The following is a 14,032-nucleotide window of genomic DNA, read 5'->3' as shown; positions in this document are numbered from 1 at the left end:
AATTGAAATGCTGTTGAACTATACCTTTGATTCCATGAGTAAATAACAGAGTACAGTATAATAGTGTCAATCAACACACACCCGACAGGCCCCATCACTCTTCAATCATGTAAGTTCTAAATTATTTCTCAACTTGATCCTTCATTTAACATGTTAAGAGTCAAAATGAGTGCTATGTGAAAAATAATGTGCTTTGTCTTGGAGATGAAAATGCAGTCAGGAGCGTGTTAAAAGCTTGCATTTTTCGGTAATATCCCAAATACTGTAAATACTCTGTTATCCAACATTCTTAAAGATGATAATCAAAAATTCTTTTAAGGAAATGTCATCTCTTCTAGTTTATAAATTACAAGATTCTCAAGATTATGAAAACAAAAATATCTGCTTCCGAGGTAATTCATGACTTAATCTTGCTTCCTTGGTTCAGAAAGTACTGCACTGCCATCAAATTGTGTGATAATAGCAACTTTATAAGTTTCTAGATGCACAGATAACAGAGAGTTTAAAGTATTAGAATTTAAAGAGACATTGTCAATATACAATGGAACAAAGTTTGATTTTTGTACCTGTGTTTCAGTTCTTCCTAAGATTTCCTTTTCAATCTGTCATTAAACACTCCACAGAAAGTATCTAAGAATCCAAAAGGTCAAAGCTATGTTAGCATACAAATTAGAAATAATAGATTCTTATTCTGTGGATTCCAAATTCCCATGCCTGAATAATAAGAGGTGTGCTCTTAGTACTTACTTTTTGCATAAGACCATGAAGTTTACTCAAAGATAATATAACAAACTTTTTTCCACCTTCAAATTAGTTTTTTTAACAAAACTGCATTTAAGATTAAATAACATATATATCTCAACTCTTACTAGAACTGTAAGGATGGTGGGAAATATTTTTTCCATGGAAGTCAAAGTTTGGTCCCCCAAAATGACTATGTCCTTTAAATTCTCTTCACACATTTATGTTATCCTACTTAACTATGTACTGTGAGTAACACTGACTTTGTAATAACATTAAATGAATACCTCAGTAAATATTCATTTATGATAATACTGTGACCCCAACAAAAGAAATACATCCTTTTACTGGTATGACAAGAATATTCAATTCAAATATTAGCAACAGATAAAGTACAAAGATGATCTGAAGATAAAAGTACAATGAAGTATGTATACTTAATCTCTAAATGCCCAATTTATTTTACTCTATGAATAAATGAAGTGATAGCTCTGATGTATTGAAAGTAAATAGGAATGACTGAAACCTCAATAACTTTTTAAAATAATATATATATGTGTTATATGTAACACGCACACAAATATATTTACATAAACAAGTAGCAGATGAAAAAGGATAAAGTATGAATTGCCCTTTCATACATATGAATTGGTATGTTATTGACGCAAGAACTTTTAGACAACAAAGTTTTTTTTTTGTTCCTTTTTAAACATGAGTTCAAGCTTACAGTCCATGTCTATAAGACAGCAACACATTTGTGAGCTTCAGTTGGGAAAACCTAGATATAATTTAGTGCTTTTAACTTCAGTGAGATTTAGCACTCCTTCAGGATTTCATCTTGTAAGCAGCTGAATCAACTATTTTTGAGTCATTTCAAAGTTTCTTCTTGTTCAGAGAATTGAACAAAGAAAACTCCTTCTGCCCTTATCAGAATTGTATAAGGTTACACGTTTGTCTGTAAATGTACCAAATGCCTTTGAGTGGAAACAAGTTCTGACACAATGTTTAGATAAGAATCCAGAGATTTTTTTTTTTACCTAATGAACCATTTTCTAGACTAAATATATGTTCCTCTGCGTTCTCACACATCTTTGCCATTAGCCATTACTGTTTCTATATAAAGCTTGGGTGAGATGCTTGCATTTTTATGTTTCTAAGAATTCCTTAAAGCCATTTTCTAAAATAGTTCCAACTATCTTTCAGAAATGTAGCTCAGAGGATAGCTGAAGTGCATAGTGAAAACACAGCAGGACTGAGGTTATTGCTCCTATCATTTCAGTGATGGATGCAAATCAACTCACTTTCACTTATCTTCAGCAATTCAATGTCACCATTGAAAACAGTAAAAAGGTGACTCATAACACCCCTTCTCTTCAGAAACTCAAGCATTTCAAGATGGCTAAGGATGGGCCAATTTACCTCTTTCCCATTACTTCCAAATCCCTAGCCCTGACCTGCATCAGATTGTGAAGTGAGCCTAAGAGTTGGGTGGCATTTCATTCCACCCCCTTCCCCACTAGGCTGCACTGTCCACTGTGGCTCTTGCTGTTGGACACATGCCTTGTCCAGTTGTCTTAAAATAGGCACCTGAATGAGTCAATGTGATCAAGGGCTTTAACAATATAATTACTCATTCAAGAGTAAAACTGTGGAATGTTAGAGGAACTGTATAAAAACACAATGAGCCATTTAATTTTGCTAATTGTAACAATTAGACTAGCTTGCATGCAGCCTATTCTCACAGGAGAAAGACAAATGAAAGCAGTGGCAAGCAGCCATGTGCCCACAGAAATGAGAAGTCAGAAGCTCTCCCTTGAGTGTCTGAGGCATCATGGTGTTTCTCTGTCCATCTGTAGATCTCCTTTAGATTCCACAAGGGAAAAAAAATGTAGACTTTCATTATAATGCATGAAATGATTTAGCCCAAAATGCAATATTTCAGTCAACATTTTGTGGCCTATGTTTTGCTAAATAAGGGATGGTTTAACATCCCTGAAATCTTTAAATTTTTGTTGAAATGTTTTCATTTCAACTGATATAAGTCGGACTGACAATATAAGTCAGAAACTCATATTAAGTTTCTGACATAATACTGACATAATATAAGTCAGAAACACTGACTAAATTGAATTTTTGTTTGGTTATTTTTTCCCCTTTAGATGTTCTTGTAGTTCAATTCTTCATATTGATAGGATCTTCCATAATTGAGAGGTTATCACAGGCCTAGTACATGATAGAGACTTATTCATGGGATTGCATTTAATCCTCACAACCATCTTTGTGTTAAGAACCATTTACAGATGACAACACTTACATTCAGATATTCAACAATTTGCCAGAGGTTCCACAGCTAAGAAACAGTGCTGATGAGAGTTGAAGACAATTCCTAATAATTTTTAACAAGAGTAAATTCCTTGAGAAAACAAAGGAATATTTTCCCACCAAAATCTATTGCTGATTTTGGAAGCTTTCCAGAGAAATGAATGATGGTATGAACAAATTTCTCAAAGAAAATTTCATTAAAAAGTGAAAGATGTCTTCTAAAATGAAAATTTTAGAATAAAAAGTCAAAGATGAGAAATTAAGTCTCTATTACCTGTAAATGAGCTTTTCTTTCTTTTTTTTTTTTTAGTTTTCTTACATTGTTGTTCAATTTTGTACAATATTTGATTTCTCCTATCCGATGTAGTCCCCAAATTTCTCCTACCATCATACCACCTGTGATCCATCACCATCCTCCCTCCCTGTTTTGAGCTATCTCCCGGCTTCTCCTGCTGCCTCAGATCTACAGTTAGTTTGCATGTTTTCATGTTTTGCCTTTTTTCCTGACCCTTTTTTTTTTTTTTTTGGTTTCCCTATATTCCACATATAAGGGAAATCATCCAATATTTTTCTTTTTCCTTCTGCCTTGTTTTGCTTAGCATAATCCCTTCTGGCTCCATCCATGTTGCTGAAAATGGCATGAGTTGATATTTTTGATCACTGAGTAGTATTCCATTGTGTATATGTACCTCATCTTCATCCATTCATCTGTTTGGGGGCATTTAGGTTTTTTTCCATATCTTAGCTATTGTAAATAGTGCTTCAATAAACATAAGCATGCAAGTTTCCTTTCAAACTACAATGGAAAGCTGTGTGGAAGATCCTCAAAATACTAAAAATGGATCTACATATGAGCCAGTGATTCTACTCCTAAAGAGCTACCCAAATGTAACTCAATTTTACTTCTACTCCTTAATCACAGATAAATGTTACTCCTTTATTCCAGACAACTGTTTTCTTCCATGGCTGTACTCTGCACTAAAATAAGTGATAAGTGTAAATAACCAATGATTCTTCTCCTGTGTAATATATATGTATGTGACTGTCATGCAGTTAGGCAGACTGAAAAATAACAAATTTTACTACTTACCCTGAAGCTGTGAAGAGAGAGAGGGAGAAGGAGAAGGAGGAGAACAAGGTAGATCAAACAAATTTTTAAATTGCATTTAATGTCCTGCAGTTCACAAAATTTAATATTTAAGATTGTCATACCACTAGTTTGATCCATCATATAAATCTAGAAATCTTATAGTAAAGGTTATATGTAAAGAATAGAACAAATGTTTACTAAATATTCATTGAGCAGATTATAAAATAACTAATGTGTCATCTCCCTCCTCAATTTAGATGTAACATGTCTGATATTCCCAGAATGGCAGTCATCACCCCCCTCAGTGATGTTGTATAATAAGCTTGTGTGTTGTTGTTTGAGTTGATGCTAAAAAGGAAGCCAGTAATAAACAAAAAAAAAAAATTCTCAAACCTGGTGTTTATCTAAAAAAAAATATTCAGGGATCAATCAGAATTTAGCATGTTAATAATTCAAGTAATCATCTATAGTCCTATTTTGATATGACTTAGGTATAGACTTAATGAAGTTATGTTAAATTAGAAGTCGCTGATTTTTATAAAAAATAACATCAAAAGAAATCTGTCATCCCAACACACTTTTATAGATGAGAAAACTGAGATCCAGAGAGGTCACAAAATTTTTGTGAATAGAATTCTCTGTCATTTTTTAACAAGCATGACCTAAAAACTAGTATTGCTAAGCAATACACAGTTAAAAGCAGAAGGTATCCCACATTCCAGCAGCTCAAGCTTTGGCTATTGTAGCAGAATAAGAGCATTCTGATCACAACCCTGTAATTTTAAAATTCTATACCAGAGCGATGAAGAAACAGGAGTTTCTCCACAATTGTATTATGTAATACAATAAACAATTACCACGCACAGTGACAAACATAAGGCAATGCTATAAATATAAAGATAAATCAGGAATGAGAGAAAAGTGATTTTGTAATTGTTTTTTTCTTCTCCAGCAATAGATATTAGAAGAGACATGAAAATAAGATGTCTTTAGTATGTCCAAAGACTTTTCCAATAGGCTATTTCCTTATACATATCTCCAGCATACTGGTGATTTAGGAATAACAGTATAAACCTTAATTATTGCAATCTGAGTGGTTATTCTAAAACCACGCTTCCGCAGCCCAGAACACAATTGCTACACTACGTTTCCTTCAGGAGTCAGGACACCAAGATCCCCCGTTGTGTGGATACTCTGCTGGCATTATACCTGTTGGCAAGGGAAGACTTTCCCCAAGCCCCCTTGGTTCTTTTGGCTGGTCTAGTAATTAAATTGACACAAAACAGATTAGCAGGAAGAAAATAAACACTTAATTCTGTGCACACAGATGTCCTTGAATATGAGACCTGTGAAATGAACAAAGCAATGAGTCTCTCCTGCAATGTGGCCCAGAGGAATTGGCTTCCCAGGGATGTAGGAGGACATTGTTTTAAGATAACTCTTAAGTATATAACACATTTTTTCTAAGTGAAGTAATTGTGAACAGGGGATATATAAGCCTACATATACTCTGCAGGGAAAAGAGAAAAAGCATATAAATTTCTATGAGCACAGAATAATTCAAAGAATTCTTTGCTGAGTCCCTTTTAGTATCAATCAAAACAGTTCACCTAATATTGTTACTAGGTTCAAGGCATGATTTCTAGGTTGATGGTACTATTAACAGTTCATTGTCATGTTTACTGCTGTTTCAATGACTGCACCAGACCAGAAGTATTTAGTTACTGATAGGATTCTTGTAAAGAAATTATGTTTAACTAAACATATCAACACCAAAGCTAATTAATCAACTTGGTAAGCAAATATTACCAGCACAGTACCAACACAAAATTTTCTCTCATCCTATTGTTGAAGACTACTTTGTCACCTACTCTGTTATTAAAATTTCAGAAAATGTAAGCTTTCCTGTTTTTATTATACTTCCATCTACCAAATTAAGCTGGTAGCCCTCTGCTCTCTCTCTACTGCTTAATTTGCATTAAAATGGAATTAATCAAATTCTTACTTCATTTAAGTGCTACCAATATTAACAAATGGAGATGCTGTGTTTAAGCTAATTTAATTTTTCTGTTCTAGTAGCACACAGTTGTAGCAAATAAACACTCTTAATTATTTCAAATTAATTCATTTATAAGTAAGTTCTCAAACACCTCTAAATGCATTGCATTGAAAGTATATTAGCAGTTTCTGTCATTGTAAGAAATCCCTGGTTTGATTACAAATCAGTAGAACATGTCTTAATCAACACCAGCATTTCAAACCATTGTGATGGTGGAAAATGAGCATTGTGTTTGGGTATTTGGCTAGAGCTGCATCAATTTAGCAATTAACCCTTGACCTGTAACTTCCTATCTGGCAGTGTGATGTGAGTTCTTCCTCTATTCAAATAGGGAGCAATAACATCCTATTACCGAAGGAAATACTTTAGCCAGTCAAAGAATTGTCATTTTATATCCTTCTTTCAAAGAATGAAAATATGCAGTGTCCCTTATTAACCTTTCCAATGCGTTGTACACAGAAAAGGAAATGGATCTCTGAAGTGTGTTTTGAAAGCCTTGGCTGAAGCATTTTCCTTGGTTGGAATCAGACGTTTGGTGCTCTGTGGAAAGAAATCTCTCTTGCCAGGAGAAGGTGGGAGGGGTGTGGGGAGGGGAGCCAGTCGCACTCAGAAATGTGAGACTTGCCTGTCACAAAGCTGCATATCGCTGATGCTATCGATTCCCTTCTTTTTTACAGAAACATCTTGGAACTTGTCAAGCTTTACTGAAGGTGATTTGCGTTAATTAATTCAACAGACCCTTTAATCTTGCAAATTCTTGACTTGTAATATTGTAGCCAAGCCACTGCAAGGGAAAATTAATCAGTTAGTGACAAGGAGCACTCGTTCAGTGTCATATGTGACGTGACATGCCCAGGCCTGAAGAGAAAGACCTCTGTGAAGTAGAGCGCTAATGAATTTGTGCTACCTGCTTCCTCATCATTCATGCAATGAATATTCATCTGCTTCATTTGTTTTTGCCAGTAAACGCTGCTTTGAAAAAAATAGGAAAAAAAAAAGTCCATGGATTCCTGGGGGCTTGAATAGCTCAGAGAATGGGTACTGGATCATGGAGACTCACTTTAAATGGATACAAATCTACTTGTGTTTGGAAATGAAAAAAAAAAAAGTCATTGTCATCCGTTTAATGATTGATCTGGCTAAGTACAGTTGCTGCCCTCACTTCACTTCTTGAGAGTATACTATCAGCATTGTAATATCTAATTTATAAAAACGGAATTTAATTCAGTTTCAGGAGTAAAATTTGCTTGGATGTAGCTATCAAATAATTTGATTCCTGCCTTCTTACATGGTGACATTGCTGGTTTCAAACTGAGATACAACTGTATGTGGAATTAGCTGTCCCATTGCTTCTAGACCCTGCAAAATCTTGGTTACAAGCTCTAGAATCACCAAACTGACATTCTTAATGACTAACCATTCAATTCAAAATAAACAGGTAGCAGGTAGTCTCTTAACTAAAAGTCAAGGTTCTTTCTCCCTTGTTTCTTTGTTTTTTAAAGAAAAGTTTGAGCTGCAAGTTAAGAATGAATATACTTCAGATGAAGTATATGAATACACTTTCAGATAGTAGTTTCAGAGTTTGCAAGAAAGTTCATATCCATATGTTCTTGTAAAGTTTTCTGTCTAATCTTTTTGTAGAACAATTTTAGAAATCAACCTCAGATGAAAGAGTAAAATCATCAGGCTTATCTGATATACAATCTAACAAAAAGGAGAAGCAGTAATCATTTTTCTTGTGTTTCAAAGGTATTTCTCTTTCCTAGGTGATCATCTTGGTAATTCTGTCCAAGAGTGACCAAGAGCTACTGAGTGATAGTCCCAGGTCTCTTACTCTGCCAAGTTGTTTTTCAGAACTAGCTCTTGAGACAAGCACTGAAGTTTAATGGCAAAAGAGTTGCCTACCGTCACGTGATTTGTTTTCAATTACAAGGTAATGAAAACTGACAAGTTGAAGAAAATTTAGTTTCCTAAACTCCAAAGCCAAAATAGGCACAAAGAGATTGTATAATATACAATGAGTTGGTTGACTGTGGGCACACAGCAGCAATAAACAGTCCTCTTAAACACAACTCATGAGTAAGAGTGACTATAAGCAGTGTTGGCAAGGAGTTTCCTTTTCATGTAGAGGTCCAGGTGTGGTGACTGAAGAGGAAAACTGTCAGTGGCTCATCAGGATTATTTGCCTTTTGATAGAGCAGAGGTTCCCAATAACCCTGGCCATTCCTTAACCATGACAGTAGATGCTTCCACTTATGAAGGGTTAAGTCAGGAATGAAGTGAGAAGATATAGGAGATGACAGTGGCCTCATGTCTGACACTTAACTCTGTTCTTGATTGAACTCCCCCCATGATAGTTCTCCTAAATCATCAGCCGCTACACTGCTAGCTAGTTCTACATGTAAAGAGCTTCTGATGAATTGCAAGGTGACATATTTTAAGGTGTTTTAACTCTTGATTGCAGAACATGGACCATTGAAGTATCCTTCATTTTAACAGCAATGAGATTCAGGGTTACCATGGCCTTACTCCTCATCCCATTGTAAATATCTCATGCCATCACAAGAACCTCTGTGTTCAAATTCACTAAACCAGGTTTACAAGTATTAGCTGACTCTTTCCAACTTATTTTGGACCTTGATTCTACCGGTCACTAAGTCTGTGTATCTATCCCCAAAAATAGTATCTTGTGAGAAAAATTCTTTTCAGAAAAGAGTGGACAGTTAAAGCTATTTTTCAATGTAGATAAGAATCACTAGGCCAGTGATAGCCCTAGAGCCCTGACCTTCTAATTTGGGAGCTTCACATCTGAATTTTCCAGATGATTACTGAACCATCTCCACTAAACTGAAGTAAACACTATGGTGTTATTAAAAAAATTAAGAATGTCCACATGAATGCAAATATCTCATTGAAAAATGAAGAAGCAAATGAGAAACTTGGTCTTTGTGATATAAATATCAGGCTATTTGGCAAAATTCAGATGTTTGAATCATACAATTTTTCATCTGGTTTTCTGGTGCGGTTTAGGCAAAAAATGCTCAGGTGTAGGAAATGGAATTTAACTTTCTCATGCAGTAATCTAATGCTGGTAATAGTCTGCTGCTAAATGTCTCTTTGTTGTGCAAAGAGAAATAAATAATGCAGAGCAAATGTTATTTGATTTTTACTCACTTTTGGCAAACAAATGAATGGAAGGGGTTGTGGAGGCTGTCCTGGGTGTATTCAAGCATGATTGCCACAGAGCCCTGCAGTACAGTGATTCTGGAGGCCTGCCAGTTGGCTCCTTCCTGACAAGGAAACTTTTTATTCCAGACTTCTGCATCTTTGATACTCTCATAATTCCTTTCTACTCCTCGCATAGTCTTAACCACTCACAAAACTACTGGATGAAATTGTTCTAAAGAAATACATATATGTTAACTTTTTCTTCTTCATGGAAGCAGCTTTCATTTTAAGGACATCTTAGTCCTTTTAAGCATAAAATTGTTTTAAACTACTTAATGGAATTACTTGATGGTGAAAATTATGATGTCGGTAAAGGTAAAAGCTATATTCCCCAAATTAAACAAAATTCATAATATTCATAATTTTTGTTTGATTTGTCAATGTCTTTCTGATTGCCAAGGACTAAATGGTTATCATATACTCAAATGAGTGTTTTCTTTGTAGTCATGAGGAAAAAAGGAAAAAGATGACCTCAAAGGAAAATTCACTTTCCAGCCGAAAAATGTGAGCTTTTCATATGACTCATGTATTCGTGAATATCTGTGAATGTTTTTTCTTTCTTCTAATGTGGCTCTGGATTGGTGAGCATGTATTTCCTCAATTTGTGTGCTTACCTCATTTACTGTTCTGAAGCTGGGCAGAAAAACAGGCAAGCTATTCAGACCAATTTTCTTTTAAGTGAGCTTATGTTGCAGAACTTGTTCTGAGGCATTAACTATAAGCTGGCAAACAGCACCAGAAGGTAGTTTGCTATGCAATGATCATTAGAGAACTTGCAGAGAAAATCTAAATGTTTTTGTAGATTCTTAGGTTGCATTTTGTTGTGTCAAAATCTACATTTAGTGCCAAGTAAGAACTAATTTACAGAGTAGGCAGTCCCCTTCCTTGTTGGGCCTTCCTCCAATTAGGTGCAGGAGTTCCCCTGAGATCAAGTGGATATCCCCACAGCCACTAGTCACAGCCCCGGAAGCCCACAGGGTGACAGGGTTGCTACTTCCAGTAGCTGTCCATTTTGGCTTTTTTTTTTTTTTTTGCCTTGAGATTATTATTTTACTAAATTCTTTGCCAACATTTTTACCTTCATGTTATTGACAGCATTTTGCACTCATTGCTTAGGTGAACAAAGAGGCAACAATCAGTTGGCAACTACAAAATCATCAGGCTTTTTTTTCAGTTATCTTTTATTGTGTGATAAAGGAATAGAATTTACGGTTTAATAAGAAAACCCCAAATTCCTGTGTTGCATATAGCGACTGTTTTAAATACAGTCTATGATACAGTATCCTTATACACCATGGAATGTCTCCTTTCTGGAGGCACGGATGTTGAAGGATAGGTCAAGCTGGCAACATGGGGGTTAGGCATCCAGGACCTTACGGCCCTCATCCCTTTTTATCACTTCAGTTCCAGAAGCTCACCCTCGACCTCAATTTGCCTATGTGTAAAAGAGAGATAATATTTACCTACCTCATAGGGATGTTGTGAAAATAAGAATTCATAAGTGCTTTGACACTTGCTATGTAGTATTAACACAAAGGAGAACTGTGTTGGTCCAGGAATAAGTTGTGGTAGAGGAGATGGGACAGTTCAGTAATGCAACAGCAATAACTCACCAAGCAGAGAATACAATGATTCTTAATCACCTAATAAAAGGAAAACTCTTTCTCAAAGGTCTATGTAGAACTTTTTAATTATCGATTTTTAATGAAAAAATTAACTTGTTTCATACATTGAGAGACTTCATAGAGAATGATTATTTTCCTCTTAAGTGAACTGAATTTTATTAAATATTTACTAAATGAAATTTGAAATGAACCAGAGAAAATGTGGTTCCTTCTGATTCCTAAGGTGTCTGCATGCCTTATCCAAAGCTACATATTCCAGAATGTGTGCGTGATGACCAAGTTCACCTAACAATTGCTAAGTTTTTTCTGAACCCCACTACCAGACAAAAAGACTTTACTAGGTATTATTGAGATTAGATTTTGGGTTTTTCACCGTGAGATTCTTTTTCATCCTTAAGATGACATATCTTTCCCATTACAACTCAGTAAAATAATGTGAACTCTTCTTTCTACCTGGAACTCCTAAGCTGGTTCATTTTCAGATTATAAATATTTTTTAAATATTTCTGAGAACTGTGTGTGCACAAGGGCTTCAGCTATACATTGATAAACATAGATACTTACACCTGCATAGATACAAACCACTGAAAGACCTAGGAGATGGGAAAAAGTTGCAGAACATCACTTGTGTAACTTTCCCCAGAAATCACAACTTTTATCTTCATTAATATTTAGTTATGATAGAATTAGTGCTAAAACATGCTTTGGGTTATAAGTACTGTCATTTTTTTAGTCATGGAGACAATATGGTAAGGTTGGACTGCACCATGAGACAATACTAACAAAGCAGATAAATGTTTTAATGATGTGACTTTATGAAAACAAATTTGTGTACATAAATGCTATCTTTGTACCCTTGTTTAATAATTATATTGCTTTGCAAAAAGTATTTGCATGTTTTTAAAAATATGAAATAGGGTTTCAGAAAGTAAATGGATTTAAAATCATATTGTGCCTGGAGCTGACATAATGTACTCATTCAGCATAATCTCTCCTCTATTCTAAAACCTAGTTGCTGGTGGTATATCAAAGGCTTAAAATTTCAAATTGGTTAAGCATTTCTAACGCATGGTTTTAAATTTTCTAAAGCATGAATTCAACCTAGGTAATGATCTGAATCCATTAAAAGTTTATGTTACCACATCAGATTTAAGATAAGTATGGTTTTTATAGACTCAAAACATGAGCATTTTGGACTTCTCTGGCTTTTTCTTCCAGTTCCTAGTGTCACTATTTTTCCAACAAAAGTGCAGTCATTGCCATAAAGGGAAATTAAATTATCCCTGTCTTTCCTTTGTTTTTGCACAATAAAACTGAAATTGACTAGACGCAGGGAATAAGAAAAGGTATGTAACTTTTCAGGTGTGGTGACTAAGCTGAGACAGAAGCAGTGGGGTGAATATATTATTGGGATACTTGAAAACAGAACCTAAAACTGTTAGAGCTAAACAACTCTTTGAGATAATAAAATCTATATTCTTCACCAAACAGATGAAAAAACAGATGGAGATAATATATTATTAGATATAAGCTATACATCTAATTTCTGGGGAGGAGGAGATTTGAATCCCTTGGATATTGTACTCTGTTTAAAACCTTCTATCCCACATGAAACTCTCTAGTCTCCTCTGTGAAATTAAGTCTCTTTTAGAAAACTCGTTTTTAGCAAAGATATATGTGATTCTACTGCTGTGAAGCAATCATTATGTAATCATCACACATGGGATGCTTTTTAAATGCTTTTGTCAACTTTCATGGTTACTTCCAGTTAACATTCTACTCCATTACAAAAGGTAGACAATACATGAAAAATTCTCCTTTTTACAAAAGGAATGTCACCTGACTTATTTTTATGCATTTTGATCCCTGGCCTATTATTATCAAAAACTCCTTTATGTTGAGGAGGTATGAGATAGCTGAAAATTAAAGCTTTTGGTCACCTGAATTCTGTCTATAGTGAAAGGGGCATCGAGGGGAAGGGCCTTTGTTGAGAGCCTTGCCTCTACCGAATTGTTTCTTTTGTCTTCTCAGTTACCAGACAGCTGAGTAGCCTAGTCAGAAACATAATGTAGGTGAAGCAAAAGTATGTTTTTGCCATTGCTTGAACAAGGAGAGCAACCAATGAGCCACAGGTTACCTCCCCCTTTGAAACCAAATAGCACATTGGACTTAGGGCTGAGACAAAAACATGGTAAAAGTAAGACCAAATCATCCTTCCGATTGATTCTCCGTTTTTACTAAATCCTTCTTCTAGTTTGGATTGGACGTCTCTAGTGATGACGATTAATGCTATTTTATGTTACAGCTTCAATGCAAAATTGGTGAAAGTATGAGTTACAAGCAAAATTACTGGGGGGTACAGACTTTGTGCTGACATCCCACTAAGCAGTTGCAAACAAGTACTACTACCAATCATATTCTGGTTTAATGAATACAGTGTAGTAGAAAAATGCTGGTATTTTGCTTAGAATTAAACCATTCCACAATGTAAACCTGCTTCCAAATGTCAGACATTTTGCTATTGAGAACTGTTCTTTCATTCTCCAGTTATTTTAAGTAAATACGTTTTACATCTAACTACCTCAGCTACTGTTGTTTTATTTAGAAACATGAAATCATGCACTTTGTAACCAAATTTTTCATTTAAAATTTCAAAAGGCTACCTGGTGCAAAGCAATTTTCAAAAATTTGTATATGACAAGACAAGCACTCCAACCTCGGGAGGTTGTACTTAATTTTGTTTTGTTTCTAAGTCAATTTGGAGTAAAATCCTTACTTCCACTTACCACCAAGAGAAGCTGCTCGATATTTGCTTAATTTGCCTTAAACATTTTGTGCTCCTTTCCCAGTCCAACTTTTTTTTGTCATTGTTTTAAAACTATCTCTGAAAAGAAAATGTAATAGATGACAGAGGAACAGCAAACTGAAGAGAATGGACCGATCATTTCTCAGTTACCTGTTGTCAAG

This window comes from Talpa occidentalis, unplaced genomic scaffold, assembly GCF_014898055.3.
Source record: "Talpa occidentalis isolate TD23 unplaced genomic scaffold, MPIMG_talOcc4v2.1, whole genome shotgun sequence".
NCBI lineage: Eukaryota > Metazoa > Chordata > Mammalia > Eulipotyphla > Talpidae > Talpa > Talpa occidentalis.
Note: the sequence above shows the minus strand (reverse complement) of the source record.